This window comes from Chiloscyllium plagiosum, unplaced genomic scaffold (genome assembly GCF_037043375.1).
Source record: "Chiloscyllium plagiosum isolate Xiang-an unplaced genomic scaffold, Cpla_swu_hap1 HiC_scaffold_37, whole genome shotgun sequence".
NCBI lineage: Eukaryota > Metazoa > Chordata > Chondrichthyes > Orectolobiformes > Hemiscylliidae > Chiloscyllium > Chiloscyllium plagiosum.
The window spans coordinates 93705504-93721905 of record NW_028270175.1 but is presented as its reverse complement, the minus strand read 5'-3'; the positions used below and the strand labels follow the sequence as shown (position 1 = coordinate 93721905).

General features: G+C 43.9%; 1 non-coding gene across 1 annotated transcript; it reads left to right on the top strand.

Annotated features, from left to right (window-relative positions):
- Nucleotides 1–5236: 5236 nt before the first annotated feature.
- On the top strand, nucleotides 5237–5308 carry trnag-ucc (transfer RNA glycine (anticodon UCC)). The gene has a single exon. It is a non-coding gene; the product is annotated as a tRNA-Gly (tRNA).
- The last annotated feature ends 11094 nt before the right edge of the window (nucleotides 5309–16402 follow it).

Genomic DNA, 16402 nt, shown 5'->3' with positions numbered 1-16402 from the left:
ATATTTTCCATCTACAACCCCTCTCTGCCTTCTGTCAGCCAGCCAATTCTGTATCCAGATCGCCAAATCTCACTGTATCCCATACTTCCTGACGTTATAAATTAAAGTCATCTACTCTTCATTTAACCAGGTTTGATCACTGGCTCCAAGTCATATCCCTCCCGTTCATCTGCTTCCCCTGCCCTTCCATTTCTTCGTTGTCATGTCTTTGGAATGTACTTTGTTTAGAGCCTTGATTATTATATACAGTGCATCTTGGAGGCTTTCATTGATTTACACCATGTGGAAGGACTGGTTAATACTTACAAACAGTCTCTAACACACTCATTAAAAGGCAGAGCCTTTAGGAACAGCTGAAACAAAAATAAACCAGGTTTCTTCAGGATTAAAGCACCTATCACTGCGCGAACAGGGAGAGCTCCTGAGCAGGTGAAGACTTCCCTGTATGTTGTTCAGAGTCCCAAGCTGTTTAGTTGCCTGAGAACTAATCACATCGTTGCTGTTAGCAGAAAGCCTTTCTCAGTGGTGAACTAGTGGCCAATTATCAATGAGCTCCTTGTCACAAACAAAGGCTGCACCTGTGTATAACTCCGTTCATCTCCAATCACACTTCAATTATTGGGTCACTATCAGGTGAATTGCTGTCAAACCTTGCAACTATCCTCCACTTTCGATCTGTTTGTAAGGTCGCTCTTTTCACATTTTAGTCCACAATTACACTCAATTCATTTTTTAAGAATTTTTTTTATATGTATTCGCCCTGAGAAAACTAAAATACCATTCCATTAACGCATTTTCTTGAAAAATACATAATGCACAATTTTTATAAAAAGTGCAGTCTATTTATTATTTCTCCCTCTTTCAATGTTATGCAACCTTCACATTTCTTAAAGCATTTACGTATTTCACCATTTGTATTATAGGACAATATATCTGAATTCACATTAGGTTTTCTATTGATGTGTATAATAAAATGGTTACAAAAAACGACACCATCAAAACATGTTGCATTGTTAATTTGAAACTTTTAAAGAAGGCCAGTGGATTACAATCTGTGTAATTTTATATTTCATTGTTCTTTGTTGGGTGGTCTTCGAAGTCCTGAAGATCTAACAGCAATCCCAAAGTCCCCTTTCCTATGTAAGATGACTTTTCCAATGATCGGTATTGATTCCAATAGAAGTATCCTCCAGGTTCTCAATTCCGAATTCATCATCCTGGAACAAGACAGCACGTCGACCTAATTCAGAAGCATCAGCGGCCATTTTGAAAAGACTGGAAAACGCAGGGATGGTAAAATAGGTTAATCGATTCCAATTGCTTTCATCCTTTCAACATTAACCTCGCACTCTACTAACTAAACCACCTTTCTCTTATTTCGTTCGAAAACTTGTGAAAGGCGCAGCTGCCCGCCCAAAATTAAGGACAAATTTCCTGTAAAGTCAAACAATCCAAAAACCTATTAATTTCTCATTTAGTTTTACGAACAAGAAATTCTAATAGTATCACTTTTGTTGTCTCCATCAACATCTGTGCGCTTGTGTGTGTATGTCTGTGTGACTGTATGTGCACGTGTCGATATGTGTGCTTCTGTCTGTATGTATCTTTCCACATCTCTCTGTATATGTGATTGTGTCTGAGTCTCTGTACGTATTTCCGTCTGTCACACACACACACACACAGACAGGCACAAAACACACACACACACACACACACACACACACACACACACACACACACACACACACACACACACACACACACACACACACACACACACACACACACACACACACACACACACACACACACACACGTTCAAATATAACAAAAAGCAATGTATCACTTCACGCCCAAGAGGAATAGTCAGAGGGACAGATATATTGGGGTTTAAACCACATTTCAATTGTTACAATCCCGAAAATAACAGAGAGCCCGTTGCACAGAGGTACAGACCCAGAGATACATAAACATGGAGACACACACTAATACACACAATGAGAAACAAACACACTCACAGCAGCACAGATAGTCAGGAAGAGATAGATGGGTAGACACACAGAGAATCACAAAGACAGGAACACACGATAATGCACACACACATTCAGAGAAACACATGCATAAAGCCAAACAGAATCAGAGTGCAGTAACTGACACTGCGCTGTGTCTCACCATCTGTAGCACAATCAGTGTCCCATCAGCTCGTTCCCAGTTTTTACAGATGAAATATTGATGAGAAAGTGGAACAGTCGCGTGAGGTCTCTCAGCATAATATCCGTGAAAAGGTGAATCTAGTTAAAAGATCATGGTCATTTGAGCAACCAACAGACTTGTACACCACATCTGTGTAATCACTGGATATCCAGCTGTGAAATGGATTGATGATGATGGCAAGTAGTTATGTTCCCCATAATTAGGTTGAATTAACTTGCAATGCAGCTTGCTCAGCACCACAGTCACAAACATTCTCTGTCTCCACCATCCACACTCAGTAGCAGTGGAATTTACCACTGACAAGATGCACTGTAGAAATTCGCCAAAGTTCCTCACAGAGCAGCTTCCAGAACCACAGCATTATCGCGTAGAATACTGAGCACAGCAGATAGATGGGACACCAGTTGACAATTCCACATCAAGCCACTCGCCACCCTGGCTCGGAAAAACGTCTCAGTTCCACAAGCGCCATTGTTTTGAAATTCAGGAACTCCCTCCCTTACATCATTATGTGCTTATCTGGACAAAATGAATGACAGCAGTTCAAGACGCTAACTCATCGTCAACTTCGCCAGAACAATTATATCTGAGTAATACGTGGTAACCCAGCGGCAATGAGCCAAACACATTAATGAACCACAAAATAAAGGTCACTGTTTGGAACCCACGTGCTCCAATGCTGAGCTTTTGAATAAATTGTGTCCATCTTCGAGAAAATTGAAATACGATTTCATTTGAATGCATCAAATTCTGAACAGTCTTTTGAGGGTAGATGGTGAGAAATTGATCCTGTGGGTCTGGGTATTTGAAAAATGATAACACAGTCTCAGGAGTTGCGGAAAGGCTCAGCAGGTCTGACAGAATCTGTGAAGAGAAGTCAGTGTTAAAGTTACAACATTTCCAGATCTTTTGATTATTATTGACACAACCCCAGGGTAAGGGCAGGTTATTTGGGAATGAGATGGGGAGAGAGCCATTAACTCTAAGGCCTCTGAGTCTTTCATATTCTCTGTCCCTGACGATTGCTGATGCACCCTCACTGAGTGCATTTCAGATTGGAAGACACAGATTTCTGGTTTCTCAGGGAGTCACGGGATATGTGGATTGCACAGGAAACTGGATATGAAATCTAAATCTAGCTTTGATTGAATTGACTACTAGAACAGACTGAACATGTTCAACAGGCTGTATAGACCTCTCATTCTTTCTTCAGCGTTATCCCCATTCCAATTGTTCAGTAATTATTACTTTTCTAACTTCCTACCGCTCTGCCGAATTCCCCTACTCTCATAACATATGAGCTAACCTTTCCCTTTTCTCGACAGATGTTGCATGACCTTATCAGATTCCTCTGAATGGCCTGTGTTTATTTCAGAGAGAATTGCAATTCCCTATTCCTGTTTCTGTGAGAGGAAACATTCTCCAAACCGACTCCTTTAATTCTATTTGTTCACAGAGAAAGGAGGCATTGTTCTGTCCAAATGCATTACATGCTCATGAGTGCATCAATATATTGTGATGATTTTTAAAATAAAATATATTAAACATAATGAAATTCATGATGAAAACACGAGACCCAATTCGATCTGTAAGGGGCAGGAATTCAGTTATGCGAGGTGAATTTGAGGACTGCAGATGCTGGAGATCAGTGTCAAGATTAGAGTAATACAGGAAAAGCACAGCAGGTCAGGTAGCATCCGAGGAGCAGGAGAGTCGACATTTCGGGAAAAACACCGTAATCGGGAATGAGGCTGGGAGCGTCCATCCTGGTCAGATAAATGGGAGGGAGTGGGGCTGCGGAGAAGGGAGCGGAGAGCGCAATTGATGGATGGAGGTGGGGGTAAAGGTGATTGGTCGGAGAGGACGGTGGAGCGGATAGGTGGGAAGGAAGATTGGCAGGTAGGACAGGCCATGAGGATGGTGCTGAGTTGGCAGGATGAAACTGGGATAAGGTGGTCGGAGGAGAAAATCAGGCAAATGGTAAAGGCCACATTGATGCCCTGGGGTTGGAGGTTCCTGAGGAGGAAGATCAGGCGTTCTTCCACCAGGCGTCGGGTGGTGAGTGAGTGGTGATAGAGAATGTCCAGGTCCTGCATGTCCTCCACGGATTCGGAGGGGGAATTCAATTCTCCCTCTGCCAGTTGTTATTCTGTATGTTGCTCCTGACCCATCACAACAGAGATCTGTGTGAATGCGCAAACAACCTCTCTCGATACATTTCACTCAGAATAATGTCAATAACAGGACGGATTAAAACAAAATGCAAACTGTGTTCAGTGCTGAACGTAGGGAATCATGTTACTGTAGAGCCTTTACAGCACTGAGATCAGGCTTTCGGCCCATCAATCACACAGCAGTCTGCACTCCCTCTTGAAACCTCTCCAATTATCCAGATCCCTGTCTGATTGAAGACTGTGTGTGTGGAGTTTGCACATTCTCCCCGTGTCTGCGTGAGTTTCCTCCGGGTGCTCCAGTTTCCTGGCACAGTCCAAAGATGCGCAGGTAAGGGTGGATTTGTAACGCTCAATAGTCAATAGTGTCCAGGTGAGTGTTGGTTATATGGTTAGCAATGAGAAATGCGGGGTTACAGGAAGAGCGGAGAGGGTGAGACTTGGTGGGATGCATGATGAGCCGAATACCCTGTTTCTACACTGTAAGAATTTTATGATCCTATGCTCCATCCCATCTACCTCTGTGGATGAAGAGGACTATCACCTGATCAAATATCCCCTTCAATGGGTCAACGTTTGTTTTCTACCTGGCAAAGAACTGCAGATGTTGCAGATCTGAGAGACAGCACAAAAATTGCTGGGAAACTCAGCAGGTCCAGCAGCATTTGTGGGGCGTGACCCTTTTGGATCCAGTGATTGTTCTTAAGAGCTGAAGGCTTCTGATTCTGATGTTTTCAGACCTGTTGACGTTTTACAAGCAATTTCTTGCTTTGCTTTCAGCCCCAGTTCAGTTGGTGACTATTACGGCCTTGTTATGTGTGTTTGGGAAAAGGGACAACAGCTTGGCTAGCGCGGTGGTGGTGTAGTGGTGAGCATAGCTGCTTTCCAAGTAATTGCCCTGGGTTCGATTCCCGGCCATCGCAGTGTCGTGGCTTTTCCTGTGGTTTTGTAAGGAAATGTCTTGAGCACCAACATTGCATTCTGGGGCGAAATGAATTTGTCAGGTTGCTTTTGGGTTTTCATGGCGATAGTTCCTGTTAATTACCGTGACAATCCGGGCAGAGCTGTTCGAAAGCTTTCCTCTCTGCTTCCCATTGCTTATGTAAATATTGTTCACAACATAAGGTTCATTTTGTTTTGTTGGAAAAGTGAGAGATTGCTATCGTCAGAAACCTTAAATAATTACAGAAGCCGCTGGAAATTCGGAATAGATTCAACAGCTTCTATCGTGGACAGGAAGGAGGTTTAAATGCGTCAAATTTTTTCAAGGTTAAAATACATTCGCACCTCAAAACCATTTGGAAGCTTAAGAATTACAAACATCACATTATAACTTTTCCTCATCCGTTCACGTTTCACAATATCATTCCGGTAGCAGGACGACCAGTTTGGTATGGTTTATGCAATGTTACTATATTCGAACATTGACTGTTTCGTAGTTAAATGATGTTTCATTTCGTTCAGTTTTCCAATAGAGTTGGGTTAGTCCACACTTTGTTTTTTGTTTGTGTTACAACGATAGTGCGAAGTAAATTGTGTTTCGGTTCAAGCCTGGAAGTTTCACCAATTGAATTGCATTGCCGTACATTTGCCTTCAGGAGAAAAGAAAAAGGGACTTAGACCATCTTCCTAACTCATAGGAGTTTGATCTGGTTCAAAACCTCCTCAATTTCGGTCAATAAATGTTCCTACAGTCCGAAACAATGATTTTCACAGATTAGAGGAGGATGCACAGACATCGTTATTAATTGGTATTACCTCGGACATGAGACGTTTGGGAATGATATTCCTCAGACCATCGACTGTCTGCTCAGCCAAGGTTAAAGGTCTGGAATCCGGCAAAATTGGGAACAATGCAATTCCCAGGAGACTGAGAGGTTACTAACAGAGCGGGAGGTGGAGAGTCGGGAACAGAACTACAGGGACAGTCCGTTCTGATCACTGACCCTTCACCGTCAGTATATCCAGTACCAGGAATGACTGCCATTGGTCAGAATGACAAAATGTTGTTATGGAAAATAAAGAGCATGAAAGTAAGGGAAGGTTTAAAGCATGAAAGCAAGGGAATGCTTAAAGCATGAACCCCACTGGCGATCTGTTGCAAGGGATCTGTAGAATGCAGGATGAGATAAGAATAGTGGAATTCTCTCACACCAATTAGCAAAGAAAGGTTGACGCTGAAAGGTCTCGTTGGTGAGATCAGATTACAGTTAGTAAAGTTAGGCTTCCTGTTCAGTGTCATTATGACTCGATTAGGAACAGAAATATTTGGGACATGACATTAAGTATCTAATTAATATTTAATAGAGTCAGCCTGATTGAGATTATTGACAATAAATAACTAATTATGACATTGGGAAAATATGAAGTAGGGTCTGGACTGAAAGACCATTGTTGCGAAAGCTGACATTAAATATCTACCGTCACATGAGAATAACGTTAAGTAGAATGAACAATTAAAGAGATGATGGGAACGAACATCACTGGTTTATTGTGTAACGAGTGTGAGGTACTTTGATTAATATATTTAGACATGCTGATAAGCAAACAAAGCGTGGGAAAAATGTATAAAAAACCATGGACAATGAAGTTCGAGAGCATTCGAGAATCTGCTTTCTCGGTGTCACGGTTTTTCGTTTGCAAATAACAGACCGACTTCTTGAAGAACACTCTACGTCTCCTGGTGAATCTCTATACTTTTTCCACGACAAAACTCAGCAGGTCTGGCAGCATCCATGCAGAGAGAATCGTGGACAATATTTAACAACTTCATCAGAACTCAATAATCTCCCTCAGGTACTGCCAAACCAGATAGTTTTGTCAGCAGTTTCTGATTTTGTTTCAGATTCCCAGAGTCCACAGTTCATTACATTAACCTTTAAACCATTGCAAAACGTTCTTTGTGGTTCTTCACACGGGACTTTTCCGTTTGAGGAACATTTTCCTGCCCCAATTAGAAACAAGAAACACTGCAGCAGAGAAAACAGATGCTTTAACAACAACGATCGCTGTCGACTTGGAGGTCTTGAACCACCAGCCTTTCATTTAACGGTCTAATACGCTGAAACTTCCAACCTAAAACCATGCCCGAACATGTAAAGCAGGTTGTGACGGACTTCAGTCTGTCCTTCCCAGACCGAGATGTGTCCTCTTATCAGTTTTATTTTTCCAAAATAAAGTCTGGAGCATTCATTATGGAAGCATGGGAACAGTCTTATCCCATCCACGACAGACACACCCATGTCACTGAGCACCAACTCTCCTCGAACTGGGACCATCTCCCTTCGAGCCTCCCAGTCCCATGTGTGGTCCCGAGTTTTTTCATTGTCCCCTTTCAAGATGAGGTTGGATTTGACACGTAGAGGAACGAGAATTATTTCAATATCTTAGATCAGTTCATGTCCCGAGAACATCAAAGTTAATGGTCTGTCCTCTTAAAGAAGGGGAAGCGGTCTTGACTGTCTATGCTCAACCGGGCAGTTCACCCTTCTTCATTCTCCATGGATTTCACTTCTCACAGAGTTTCTGAAGATTCACAATGTTGGATACTGGGTTATATGGTTGCCTCTTTAACATTTTTTTCATCTGCCAATTGAAAATATTTTCCCAAAATCTCTTTAACACTCCTCTGCCTTGCACCATGTCCAGGGTCGAGATTTCCTGGCATTTGGAGAGATTCCTGAGGTTTTCTTTGCAGCCAAGACAATTAACTGAAGATGGTAAAAACAATGAATGCAGATGCTGGAAACCAGATTCTGGATTAGTGGTGCTGGAAGAGCACAGCAGTTCAGGCAGCTTCCAAGGAGTTTCGAAATCGACGTTTCGGGCAACAGCCTTTCATCAGGAATAAAGGCAGTGAGCCTGAAGTGTGGAGAGATAAGCTAGAGGAGGGTGTGTGTGGGGAGAAAGTAGCATAGAGTACAATGGGTGAGTGGAGGAGGGGATGAAGGTGATAGGTCAGGGGGGAGAGGGTGGAGTGGATAGGTGGAAAAGGAAATAGGCATGTAGGACAAGTCCGGACAAGTCATGGGGACAGTGCTGAGCTGGAAGTTTAGAACTAGGGTGAGGTGAGAGAGGGGGAAATGAGGAAACTGTTGAAGTCCACGTTCATGCCCTGGGATTGTAGTGTTCCAAGGCGGAAGATGAGGTGTTTTTCCTCCAGGCGTCCGGTGGTGAGGGAGCAGTGGTAAAGGAGGCCCAGGACCTCCATGTCCTCGGCAGAGTTGGAGGGGGAGTTGAAATGTTGGGCCACGGAGCGACGTGGTTGATTAGTGGGGGTGTCCCGGAGATGTTCCCTTAAGCGCTCTGCTAGGAGGCGCCCAGTATCCTCAATGTAGAGGAGACCACATCGGGAGCAACGGATGCAATAAATGATATTAGTGGATGTGCAAGTAAAACTTTGGTGGATGTGGAAGGCTCCTTTAGGGCCTTGGATAGAGGTGAGGGAGGAGGTGTGGGCGCAGGTTTTACAGTTCCTGCGGTGGCAGGGAAAAGTGCCAGGATGGGAGGCTGGGTTGTAGGGGTGTGTGGACCTGACCAGGTAGTCACGGAGGGAACAGTCTTTGCGGAAGGTGGAAAGGGGTGGGGAGGGAAATATATCCCTGGTGGAGGGGTCTGTTTGGAGGTGGCGGAAATGTCGGAGGATGAGTTGGTTTATGCGAAGGTTGGTAGAGTGGAAGGTGAGCACCAGGGGCGTTCTGTCCTTGTTATGGTTGGAGGAGTGGGGTCTGAGGGCGGAGGTGCGGGATGTGAACGAGATGCGTTGGAGGGCATCTTTAACCACGTGGGAAGGGAAATTGCGGTCTCTAAAGAAGGAGGCCATCTGGTGGGTTCTGTGGTGGAACTGATCCTCCTGGGAGCAGATCCGCCGGAGGCAGAGGAATTGGGAATACGGGATGGCATTTTTGCAAGAGGTAGGGTGGGAAGAGGTGTTATCCAGGTAGCTGTGGGAGTCGGTGGGTTTGTAAAAAATGACAGTGGCAAGTCGGTCGTCATTAATGGAGATGGAGAGGTCCTGTTCTGCAGCTGTTTATCTTGATGGGAGAGGGAGCGGTGGGGCTTGGCACATTGACGTGCAGGAGGATGAATTGTCACTGAACAGGGTCAGTGTGCAGAGGACTGTGATTGAAGGATTTTAATGAAATGCAGCACTTGTGTACAGTAAATTCACAGAATACTGCAGAAAACCGACGGATCTAGTGGTAACTGTGGAAAGAGAAACAGAGATGACATTTTGAGAGTGATATACTTGTGATCAAGCACTCGACTTTCTAGTGCACCACACTGCCAGCGAAATTATAGCCAATGAAGCGTTTTTGAAGAAGATTCAGGTCTATTTGTTCATTCAAAAGTCAAAAAAGACAATGCTGCAAACACTCAGAGCTGGCACTGGACAGTGCAGACCGACCTTGAGGGTTTTCTCTGCTCTGATATACATCTGGGATAATGTGGCACCAGAAGACCTCCTCACAGCGGAAGGGGCTAATTCGGTAAGACTGAGGTGTGGAGGATATTTTCTCTTTCAAAGGGTAGCAAATCTGTGAAGTTGTTTTCAACAGAGGGTTGACAAGGCTGCATACATGCAAGGCTGAGAATGACAGGCATTTGGTCACAGAGATGAGGCCGAAAGAGGATTTGAGGATTAACCAAATCAGCCGTGATCTCATTGAAACTTGTCGCTGACTTGATGGGTTAAATTGCTTCCATCTGCTCAAATGTCTTTGTTGTCATTTCGAAAATGTGAACCACCATTGCAAATTAAGAAAAGCAGAAAGTTTAGAAGAGATGATTACAGTCAAACTGAGCCAACATCATTTTTGAAAGCAAAATCACACCATGACAATCTGACAGATTTCTTTGGTAGCATGACCTGCAGACTTGTTGAAGGACGATGCTCAGTAAAGTTCATTTGAATTTTAGCAAGCAATCAATAAGGGGCTATGTAAAAGTCCATTGCACAAGAAAGGATTTCTCGGTGTTGGATAATAAAGCAGCATTGTCTGTCCGTTGTCTATTTAACAGAAATCACCGAATCTAGATTAATGAGCAGTTTTCAACTTGGAAAGATATATTTAGTGACATCCAAATTGTTCAGTCATCGGATTTAATGTTTTTTCTGACTGAATGACTTGGAGGAAGTGGCAGAGTGAAATGCTGCGATACACAATAGTTGGGGGAGCATATTGTGATAAGGATGTGGAATTTTGCAAACAGGTATCGATAGTATGAGTGAATGGACAAGTCTTGGCAAATGCAGTTTCATGTTGGGGCACTTTTATCTGTTAATATTTTCACAACTCTCCACTCAATTTGCAATGTTGCAACCCCACACAAGAGCGCATTCGCTCGCTGTTGGAGATTTTGTTGACACATTGTTACCACTGTTTTTGATCATGTGTTGGTTTCTGAGTGAAAATTATTTCCACTGTACCAGAGGTACCAGAGACACGTTTATCAGTTCAGCCGAATATACGATAAACAATGTCCCTTTCAATACGTGAGGTTCCATTCCAACCATGCACCAACCAAAATATCCAGAGCCGTGGAATGCGAACGGCCACAAGCTCGGGGGATTGAGAGTGACGGCTCCATGTCAAATCGTGCTGAAACAAAAGTAACTGATTTAGAATGCTCTGAATGAAACCGAACGGAACTCTCCCTAAACTTTTCCCAATTCACTCGGAAAATTATGCTGTTGCGTGCACGTGGGTTTACGTAATGAACAGTTTATTGTCAGTAACAGGGGTGGGGTGGGGCAGGATAGTGAGGTTTTCGGGTGGCTGAGATGTGATCTGGTCGAACGGGGAATTCAAACGCCCACAGAACAGAGAGCTGGTTGATCCAGGAACTCACTCCCATCTTCTGTTCCCAACCCAATTCTCCAGCCTTCTGTCTGTGACACTAAGCTCCCCTGAATTCCTGATCCAGTCTATTTCCCAGAATGGGTCTGAATCCGCCCCAAACTTCTCCACATCTGCTGGCAGCAGATACACCGCGTCTGTGTGTGATCGAACACAGCTTCAGTCCCACACAGCAAACCCCGTCTGTTCGGAGCAAAGCAATACCTGCTGCGGGACAGATACACGGGTCTCTGGCCCCAATTGTTTTTCTGCGAGGGAGTAGTTAGCTCCTTCACCACTCACGGCAAGGACTGGTGCTTCAAAATGTGGGGAGAAAGAAAATAGGCACAAAGGTCTGGACAGGTTAGTTCAAGGGTTATTGTCAGCATCAGTGGAATCCCTGCTTCAGAGTCTGAGTTTGAATCGCACAGACCTGGATCCAATTCGCATTCAGGAAATAAAGATTTATTTCTCTTCTTTTGGTTTATCTGAATGAAAACTATTTCCTGCTTCCACACAGAGCACAGACGCGGATATGCCAGAATCAATCCAGTGATTGATCGCATCCAAATGGAAGGATCATTGCTGCAGATACACGAGACACCTCTCACCGCAAATCGCCTCTAAGAATCTCGGCTTTCTCAGCTGAAACTATCTCACTGTTCCTTCAATGTCGTTTGTTTTAATTCTCGGAACTCCCTCCCTAGCGACATAATGGATGCATCTCTGTGCTGAGTCCTTCCACGATTCTGTAAAGTAACTTACTATCGCAAGCTCTGGAGAAATCATGGATGGGCAGTGCAGCTGATCCCAAAGAGTGACGTGCAAGCTCCAGAAATTCGTTTCAAACGGCTGCAATTTCGAAGTGGAAACCCAAAGGTATTCAGGAACAAGTGAGAAGTTTCGAAGGGGGAGTAGGATAAACTGAAAGTCAATGATGATTGGGAGACGTGAGGCAAGAATTGAGTTTGATGCTGTTGGTGCAAGGCTCAATGTCAGTGCTCATGGGTTAGCCCTTACTACCCACTGTTAACACCGACTCACACACCACTCCTGGTAAATTCACCACAATTACCCTGATCTTTTGATATGAGATTCCCTCTGTGCATATTCACGCGTTTTATCGGCCCCGAGAAGATGAACGCATCCTCTTTCTCCTGTCAGATTACAGAGGTGAAGGCAATAGCTTGAAAGCAAAGCAAGAAGAAATTGCCTCTTTCGGTGCATTTTCACTGAAGGAAGACCAGCTGTGAACTGTTCTTTCCTGCATAAGCGCAGGTTGATATATATTCTCATCGAGCAGCTTTATTACTGCAAGGAAGTCCGAGTTACTCTGATCAAATAGTTAATTAAATGCACATATGGATTTGAAGAACACCGTATGTGGCTTTGTCAGTTAAAGCATCTGGTAATAACCAGGCGAGTATGGTGTCAAATGCTCTGAAATGTTCCGTACATTGAAAGTCCATTGCATAAACTTATTGTAAAAGCCGTATTGTAGATCCAATATCGCGAAAGTGACGGCTCAGCATGCTTCTTGTGTTTGAGCTCAGCCCGTTGTTAATTCGTGATACCAAGCCCTGCCGCCTGCTGTGGACCCATTAGTCAATGTTCTATCCTGCTCATCCAACGGCGAGATTCTGTACTCTGTTCAACAATGATTTCTCCATCTCTTCTACTTTTAGTCTCGAGCTGTCACAGCAAAATTTTTTTTAAATAATGAAGTGAGGCAGGAGACACTGAAGACTTGCCAGGTAATGTTGTGGTAATAACGCATCCATTGCGAGATGACAGCTCTCATTGTCTGCTGCCACCATTCATTAATTTTAGGCAAACTGTAATGATGTCATTGAAATCCTATAATTGGAGAGAAACTGCTTTTCTTCTGGTCGGTTATGAATTCTAATTACAATTGTAAATGATCATATTTTGAGTGAACAAATGTCACCTGACCTCCGACCTAAGTGACAGAGATATTACCTGGAGACTGTGAGCCCAGTTCTACACACTCTGGCCGAGGGCGGGGGTGTAGGGGGTGCCAGGGAGGGGGGGGGGGTGGGTGGGGGTCGGGGTGGGGGGAGGCGGGGAAAGCCACGAAACAGGTATACTCTCAAACTGTCACCGAATTTCAGGCTTTTCCAAGAGTAGGAATAGAAATTGAGGGATATTGACAGACAGAGAGTGGGAGAATGTAGAACAGAGTGAGATGGTATAGAGAGACAAAGGGAGACAAATAGATAAGCATACGAAGGTAGACACTGAAAAGAGAAGCTCTCCATTCAACTTTGTTGCTCATGGACAGAAAGGAGAAGATAAAGGTAATGAGTAAGGACAGCCTTTCACCAACTCAGGAGAACAGCAACAGCATTACAGCCGATACGACATTTTTCATTTTACAGATGACATATGTCAGCTAATGAGAGATTCTGATATGTATGCTGATTCGTGAATTGAAACTGGCAATTATCCAGGAATTAAAACAATAAAATGCACAAGTAACCTGATTCTGTCGATATGAAAAATTAAATCTCTTTGTCTCCACGGGTGCTGTCAGGCCGGCTGAATTTGTCTGTGAATACCTGTTGTTGATTCAGATTTCCAGGATTCGCACTTATTTGTTTTACGCTAGTCTGAATACTGTTTGTGACAAAACTCCATCAATTGCCAGCACCATACAACATTCCCTGCTTTGGGAAGGCTGTCAACAAGATAACCGGTCAGAGGAAATCTCCTATTGCCACAGCAGTCAGAGTACTGAATCCTTACCACTAGACTTCCAGGGAAATTGAAATATGGTGCTGTATGTTTCCATAATGAATCCCCTTTTATTTTTTCATTTGTGATCATTTTAGCTGCACATCAATTTCGTTCTTTCTTCCATTTCTTTCAGCGTGGAAAAGACATTTCTGCCTATCTGCAGTGCGGTAGACCGGATATTCATCTACGCTAGTCCCAGTTTCCAGCATGAGGCACTTAACCTTACATGTTCTGATGTTTCCAGGGTAAATTTCAATGAGATACTCCCTGTGCTTGAAAAGACACCATCATAGGGCTGAACTTTGACGTGGTCACACTGTATGGTAATCGCCCTGAGGAAATCATCCTCATTTTCACCACACAGGTGGACAGACAGACAAATCCCGCGAGAGCAGGAGAGATATCAGGATGAGACCAGTTTAACATGCTTCACATCCGCCAGTTTCTCCGACCACCTCACCGCAGCATGTCAAAGATTTCTGCAGCACAGAAAATGCACTTCAGCTGAACAAGTTTGCACCAGTCGAACACAAGTCCCTGACTGTTCTCGTCTCATTTTCCAACAGTTGGCTAACAGCTTCAAACGCAGTTGGTGGTAGAAGTATACACCTCAATGCGTCTCAACTCTCTCCAGAAATTTCTGCTTGCTTATCCCTGACAGGCAGTGGGTTGCAGATTTGCCCGTTTTTGTTTTTAAACTGACTCTTCCAGTCGAAGTCAGGGAGCAATTTCCCTCTGCAATTATTAGCATTTCTCCATCACCATCAGTAGGATTCGAGGCTGCATTATTAAAGCCATATGAATTTCAATTCCATTGCCTTAACCACTCATCCAGGACGACAGGACGACATTGTGCAATTCCCTTTCCAGGTCTCTTTCCTAGTGGAGCTGAGGGAGAGTAAATCATTATTGGGTTTGTTTGAATCCAATCGTTTCGCAGCTTCCAAATGTGTAAAATTTCGGTGCGTGGTGAGGCTGGCTGAATCATCCTAATGGATGAAATGGGCATTCAGTTAAAATAAAAACAGAACTTGCAAGAAAACCTCAGCAGGTCTAGCAGCATTTCTGGAGAGACAATAAGAAGCAATGTCTCAGAACGTCATCAGCGCTGTGTTTTCTCCCACAGGTACTCCCAAATTGGCTCGTTTCTGCAGCAGTTTCTTTTTGGTTTCAGATTCCCACAAGTCACAGTTCTTGACATTAACCTTGACAGCAATGCGGAAATGTGATTGTCACACGATAGTGTTTCCATTTGGAGAATACCTGTTGACCTCATTAGAAACCGAAACAATGCAGCAAAGCAAACAGATACATTAAGGGCAGTAATCGCTGTCGCCCTGAGGACTCTTGAATCAGCTATCTTTCATTCAGCAGACTAATGCGCTGACACGTGCAATCCAGCACATCGCACAATCCTCCAAAGTAGGCGGTTACTGAATCTCAACTTCAGTCTGCCCTTCCCAGAATGATAACTGTTCTCTATCAGATGTACTTTTTCGAAATAGAGCCTGGGACGCTCATTATGGAGACCTAGGAACAGTCTGATCGCACTCTCTGCAGGCGTACCCATGTCACTGGGAAGCCTCTCTCCCACAATCGGGACAGTCGGGGTTCCAGCCTCTCAGTGTTTGTCTGGCCCGAGCTTTTTCAATGTCCTAGAGTCCTCATATACAAAAACGATAAATCTTTCAATATCTCAGATCAGTTCATGTCCCGACAACATCAGAGTAAATGTCCCGTCTCCTTAAAGAGGGGGAAGCTGTCTTGACAGTTTCTGGTCAGTCCGACAGTTCACCCTTGCTCATTCCCCTCCGATTCCACTTCCCAAAACGTTTCTGAAGATCCACAAAGCTGGAGACTGGTTTCCATGTTTTGCCTCCTTGACATTGTTCCGCTCTCAACTGTCAATATTTCCCCCAAATCTCTTCACTATCCTCTGTCTTGCACCATGTCCGGGGATGAGAATTCCCTTTATGAAGAGAGAGTCCAGAGGCTGGTAAGTTTCACTTTGGAGAGAAGAAGGTGAACCAGAGATTTCCTGCGGCTGTTTATAATGATGTGGGAGGGAGCGGTGGGGATGGGCGCTTTGACGAACAGGAAGAAAACTTGCCACCGTCCAGGGTCAGTACATGGAGGACTGTGATTAACGGAATCGAATGTAAAGTTGCACTTTTGCACAGTACAGTCAGAGAACACTGCAGAAACTCGATGTGTCCAGCAGTATCCGTGGGAAGAGAAACGGTCAAGGTTTTGATAGTGGTACAGTTCTGATTAAGAACTCGAGATTACAAAATTAAATCGAACAACTGGCATGGTTTGTTGAGATTGTTCTTTTTTCAAGTTTGAGCGCGAAATCGTCCTTTCGGAAATCATTGAAAACTTAGTCGGCAGAATTCGAAACTGCGTGGGGATTCCCAATGG